This window comes from Myotis davidii, unplaced genomic scaffold, assembly GCF_000327345.1.
Source record: "Myotis davidii unplaced genomic scaffold, ASM32734v1 scaffold738, whole genome shotgun sequence".
Taxonomy (NCBI): Eukaryota; Metazoa; Chordata; class Mammalia; order Chiroptera; family Vespertilionidae; genus Myotis; species Myotis davidii.
In genome coordinates, this window is record NW_006289824.1 from 1,617,436 (window position 1) to 1,623,975 (window position 6,540).

Consider the following 6,540-nt stretch of genomic DNA (forward strand, 5'->3'; position numbering starts at 1 on the left):
GTGAAATAAAAGGGTTTAGGTAAATTTTTCAGTAATATTTGTTGTATGATAGTTTCCCAAACCCCTTTAGTCGCTTCTACTTATGGAATTTTGCTAAATTCAGTAATTATGGAAATTCAGTAAATGTCTGTAATATTTCCAAGTGAGATAAAATACTGATACCTTAATTGCCATTTGAGTCTAAATTTACCTGTTTTTGACCTCTTGTTATGGAGTAACTAAAGACATTTTGGTCTGTAAATAAAAATGTTTCGTGCCACACTGAAAAAAAAATAGTATGCAGAAGCATATATTTCTAGAAATTATAAAATATATTAATACATTTGCCAGTAAGAATGTGTAACAGACAATTCACAATTATAGACACACCTCATTTTATTGCACCTCACTCTATTGCACTTCACAGGTATTGCATTTTTTACAAATTTAAGGCAAGACAGCAAGCATAGTATGCCTTCTTTTATTGTGATACTCACTTTATTGCTGTAGTCTAGAACTGAACTCACAATGTCTGTGAGGTATGCCTGAATGTATTTTTCATTAGAAATCAAGGTTTCTAAGTGTTGAATATTTTAATTAGTATATGTAATTAAAACTACTCGAAATAATAAAGGGAACTACTTTGAATGCAAAAAAGCAGGATGTGTGTTTTCAGTAAAAAAATGGAAATATATTTGTACAAGTAAAATAATGTTATTTTAAAAAGAGGCAAACTGTAAAATTGGAAATATGGGACAAAATTTAAATTAAAAAAATTCTAAAAGGTTTATGCAAAAGGGATCTTTGGAAAGAAAATTTAATGTTTAGTCAAGGTGGCTAAGATTGAAATGAATTTAATTTAATAAATACATGTAAATATTTAAAGCAATCTGGTACAAAATTAGAATTTTGTTTTTCTGTCTGTTAAAAGAACACATTTTTCTTAGACTATTGGTTTACTCTTGAAAGATTGTGAAGTGTTTTCTTTGCCTTTTGGGTATGCTGTCTAGAAAGCAGAGATTTTGTTCTAACAAATTAAAGTTCTTTGCTTCAGGATGTCTTAGTCAGGCCTTAATGCTGTCTTAATCAGGTCTTTGATTTCTTAAGAAAACTAAATCTTCTCAATATTAAAAGGGCTAAATTTTCCTAACAGCTGTTTAATCTTCTGTATTTGCCTTTGAAATCTATTATTGTTACTTTGGTTAAGTAGATAATTAAGTATTATTTCATAATGATCTGTGGCCTCATTTAGTCAAATATCCAAACCTTTTGGTATTTTTCACAGATTTCTCCAAATCAAATTCTAAATAAAGTCATTTTAACTTTTGGATATTTCAGAGGGTTTCTGTAAAAGCTCAAAATACTTATTTTCTCTCCTTTTTTTATTAGGCTTATTTGACATGTTAAATTACATGGAAAGCTCTGTTCAACAAGTGTTGCTAAATCTTCCTCTATTTGTGTAGATATATGTTATTTATATAAACTTTGTAGAAATTACATAAAATTTTTAAAAATCTAATATATCCAGGCCATGGTCGAGTAGCTCAGTTGGGGAAAGCCAAGGCTGTGGGTTTGATCCCCGGTCAGGGCACACACAAGAATCAAATATTGAATGCATAAGTATGTGAAGCAACAAATTAAAGTTTCTCTTTCTCTCTTTCTTCCTTCCTTTCCATCTAAATCAATAAATAACATATTTTAAAAATCTAATATGTCTAATATAACCTTATCAGTTTTAATTCTAGTTATTATTTTAAAATCTTGAATGTCACAAGAACAACCAAATTTCCTTGTCAATTTCATTATAATGAACTCTGATCAAATCTCTCACAAATACATTTTTGAAAGTATTTTTTCAATTAAAGACAATAATTGTTTTACTCTGATGCTTTTACAAAAGTGCTTCAGCTTCAAAAAGATTCATGTCTCTAATGACTTATAGATCATACCACTGAACTAAGTTAGAAATTACAGGACATGAATAGAGAAACTAATGGCTTCATAAAACTGCTAACAGACAGATCAATATAAGCGATAATGAATAAAATGTTATTAAATGAACTGAGGAACACGATTATAAATTTGTGACTTGTTATTTGAAATATTGCTGGTTCTTTAATATTTAGTTTCCAGATATAAAGGAACCGTTTCTCTTAAGCTAACTATGACTACAACAATGTGGTAAATTATACCTATATACATAGAATTAAAACATGATTTTCCTTTCTAGCTGATCCCTCCAGAATTTGGAAACTCTCAGTGAGTATTCTTATATTTTCATGACAGTATAGTTCTTCACATCAGTTCAATAAGAATCTGTTCTTGTGACAAGACACAATTGGAAACTGGCTCTATTGCCAAGCATTGGCTAGAATGCTGCATTTGAGAATGAACATAGTCTTACTAGTAGATATGACCAGATAATTTTCAGAAAAGTAAGGTTGACTCTATGGAGCAGAGAGAGCCCCTTGGAAAAACTTGCCTGGCACCTTGCTTACAGGGTTCTCAGCACATTTATGAAATGCACTAGGGAGTTTCCTTTCTGACAGACCCGGGCACCTCAAGATATTTGTAAGACCTCAGGGGGAAAGAAATGTGCCCAAATCTATAGGCATTGCAGGAAAATGGTAAGTACGTGGCTTGTATTTCCTTGCCCTGGGAGGCTGTTAAGATTACACATAAGATTCCTTATAAAAAGTTACAGCAAAGCAGATTTAAAAGAGCTTATATGAGCAATTTCTATTCTTACTGTTCTTATGTAAATATCATTATTTACAGATAATGATATATCTGTAAATAGACGTATATAGACCAGATATACGTTTAGATTTATTTTATAAACCAAGTACCTTTACTATAATTATCTTTGGTAAAAATAAAAATAATTGTATGGAAAACACAGAGTTCCTTCTTGTATTACTATTTATTAATTATTATATTTTTTTTCATACAACCAACTGTAAACCTACTTTTGCCCCACCCTGCATATTAATTCAATTCATACTAAATTAAGGTATTGATATCCAGAAAAAGTTCGGTAATTTCTGATAACTCTAAGAAAAAATGGCAAATAGCAATTGAAAAGAAATTATCTTATGCATTGTCGTTTTTTTAACTTACAAAAAAATACTATATACTTCATTAATATGTATTTTTTTTACTTGAAAATGTATAATATTTTATTTATTTTCTCTTGAATTGTATTTTCACACCATTAATAAAATATGGCTTTCTTCATCTAAATGTTGATATGTACTCTTGGGATGATAACTAGCCAAACTTTCAAGCTTTCAGGCAATCTGTCTAGAACAAATAACCACAAACATAATGCTGTAAAGCAATACAAATTTATGATCTTACAATAGTACATATTGGTTAGAAGAATGCCACAGGTCTTATTCAGCTTTATTACTTTTGGAAACTCTAGGGAATTTATCTTTTTCTTTACCTTTTCCAGCTCCCAGAGGCTGCCAGTATTAGCTTGTGGTCCTCTTTTCCCATATTCCAAATTTCCATATGCAAATTAGGGTTGAATCTTTCTCACATCTCATCACTCTGTTCTTGCTTTTGTGGTTATATCTTCCTCTCAGATTCTCTGGCTCTTCTGTTTCCCTTGTTGGCTTTATGTAACATTGGGCTCTCTTCAATAATCCAAAATAATTTCCCTATTTTAAGGTTAATTGATTAGCATCCTTAAATCCATCTGCAACATTTATTTTTTTTGCCATATAAGCTGACATATTCAAAAATTATGAAAATTAGGACATGAACATCTCGTGGGAGCATTATTCTGCCCACAATGCAGAGATTCTTTTTCAAACAGGCCAGTATTTCTATTTGCCTCCTTCCTTCTGCCCTCCTCCTTCTACATGCTCTATCTTTGTGGCTCTGCTCATGCTCTTCTCAGACACATAACAATGGCCCATTCTCTCTCCTTGCCTAATTGTGCTAGTACTTCTACATAAAACCAAAGTATTTCTCCTCTATGAGACCTCATCTGGCTACTTCAGCTACAGGCATCCTTTCTGTGCTAACATTTCAGGGTATTTATTAACTCTATAAAACAATAAAGTTTACATATGCTGTTCTCCTGTTTTGTTTTGTTTTGTTTTTCCAGTTGTTCATCCCCTTGAAGCAGAGGTGGGAAATGTCCCATAAGCGGGAAGTGTAAAGCCTGAGAAATCATTTGGTTTAGCCCTGTCAAGGCAACCACAGGTGGGACTCAAAATTCAATAAATCTATGAGTTGTTTTTTTCATAGAAACATAGATTTATATTAAGCGAAGGACGTTATAAATATTCAAATGTCCCTTGGCAGAAAAAGGTTCCCCACTTTTTTTTTTTCCTGTGGGAGCCGCTGGGTAGAGAGGAGTGTGACCTTCTCTCCCCGCCGTGGCATGTGCTCCGCCGCTGATATCTGGGTACTCCGAAACGGGGAAACATCTGGTAAAAAAATCACTTTGTGTTCAAGGCTCCCATTCGACCAGATCTTGTGAGCTTTGCTCACACCAACTTATGCAAAAACAATAGACAGCCCTATGCTGTCAGTGAATTGGCAGGTCACCAAACCAGTGCTGAGATCTGTGGCTCGAATTCCCAGAGTCCCAAGTGGTGGAACTCATGGTTCTGGCCAGGGTGCTTTTGGAAATATGTGTCGTGGGGGCTGCATGTTTGCACCAACAAAAACCTGGCGCCATTGGCACTACAGAGTGAATGCAGCACAGAAATGATATGCCATCTGCTCTTCGCTGGCTGCCTCAGCCTTACCAGCACTGGTCATGTCTAAAGGTCACTGTATTGCCCTAGCCGGTTTGGCTCAGTGGATAGAGCATCGGCCTACGGACAGAGGGATCCCAGTTTGATTCCGGCCAAGGGCACCTGCCTGGGTTGCAGGCTCAATCCCCAGTGTGGTGTGTGCAGGGGACTGCTGATCAATGATCCCTCTCATCATTGATGTTTCTATCTCCCTCTCCCTTCCTCTCTAAAATCAATAAAAATATTTTTTAAAAATAAATAAATAAAGGTCACTGTATTGAGGAAATTCCTGAACTTCCTTTGGTGGCTGAAGATAAAGTTGAAGGCACCAAGAAACCCAAGGAGGCTGTTTTGCTTCTTAAGAAACTCAAGGTCTGGTCCTAACCGGTTTGACTCAGTGGATAGAGCATTGGCCTGAGGACTCAAGGGTCCCGGGTTCAATTCCAGTTAAGGGCATGCACCTTGGTTGCGGGCACATCCCCAGTGGGGAGTGTGCGGGAGGCAGCTGACCGATGTTTCTCTCTCATCGATGTTTCTATCTCTCTATCCCTCTCCCTTCCTCTCTGTAAAAAATCAATAAAATATATTTAAAAAAAAAAAGAAACTCAAGGTCTGGATAGAAAAAAAAGGTCTATGCCTCTCAGCGAATGAGGGCTGGCGAGGGCAAAATGACAAACCGTGGTCCTATCCAGCTAAGGGGACCGCACCTCATCTATAATGAGGACAACGGTGCCATCAAAGTCTTCAGCAACATCCCCAGAATTACTCTGCTTAATGCAGCGGTTAATCGTGACCCCTTTGGCAGTCGAACGACCCTTTCACAGGGGTCGCCTAAGACCATCCTGCATATCAGATATTTACATTACGATTCATAACAGTAGCAACATTACAGTTATGAAGTAGCAAGGGAGATAATTTTATGGTTGGGTCACAACATGAGGAACTGTATTTAAAGGGCCAGAAGGTTGAGAACCACTGGCCTTAATGTGAGCAAACTGAACATTTTGAAACTTGCTCCTGGAGGGCAGGTGGACATTTCTGCATTTGGGCTGAAACTGCTTCCCGCAAGTTAGATGAGCTGTATGGCACTTGGCGTAGAGCTGCCTCCCTCAAGAGTAGCTCCAACCTTCCCACGCCCAAGATGCTCAACACAAACCTTAGCAGAATCTTGAAAAGCCCAGAGATCCAAAGAGCCCTCTGAGCACCATGCAAGAAGGTTCATTGCGGAGTCCTGAGGAGGAATCTACTGAAAATCCTGAGAATCATGTGGAAGCTAAAACCCTCTGCAAAGACCATACGCTGGGACACCATTCTTTGCCAGGCCAAGAACCACAGCTCCTGGTGGATAGAGCAGCAGCAGCAGAGCTAGAAGCCAAATCGGATGAGAAGGGGATTCCAGGCAAGAAGGCTGTGGGCCTTGAGAAGCAGAAGGAGCCTTTGGTGGGGAAAAAGGCTGCAGGTACCAAGAAACCAGCAGCTGAAAAGAAAGCCGTAGAAAAGAAACCCACCACAGAAGAAGGAAGCCTGAGGCATAAACTTAAATTCATTTACTCCATAATAGTCAAATCACTTTGGACAGCTAATTTTGAATAAAAATATGATCAAAGGCAAAAAAAAAAAAAAGGTTCCCCGCCCCTACTTAAGGGACTTGAATCTCTGGAGGAGAAACCCCATTATGTTACTCTTTGTATATTTGCTGTGCTTAGATATGTGTTGTTCACAAACTTCAATTAACTCTTTTCCCGTAACAGGATTCTGCCATGTCACTTTTATTATGTACATATTTTTGGTAAAATAGAAATTTAGT

General features: G+C 36.5%; 1 pseudogene; it reads left to right on the top strand.

Annotated features, from left to right (window-relative positions):
* Nucleotides 1-4,364: 4,364 nt before the first annotated feature.
* On the top strand, nt 4,365-6,334 carry LOC102761108 (annotated as a pseudogene).
* The last annotated feature ends 206 nt before the right edge of the window (nt 6,335-6,540 follow it).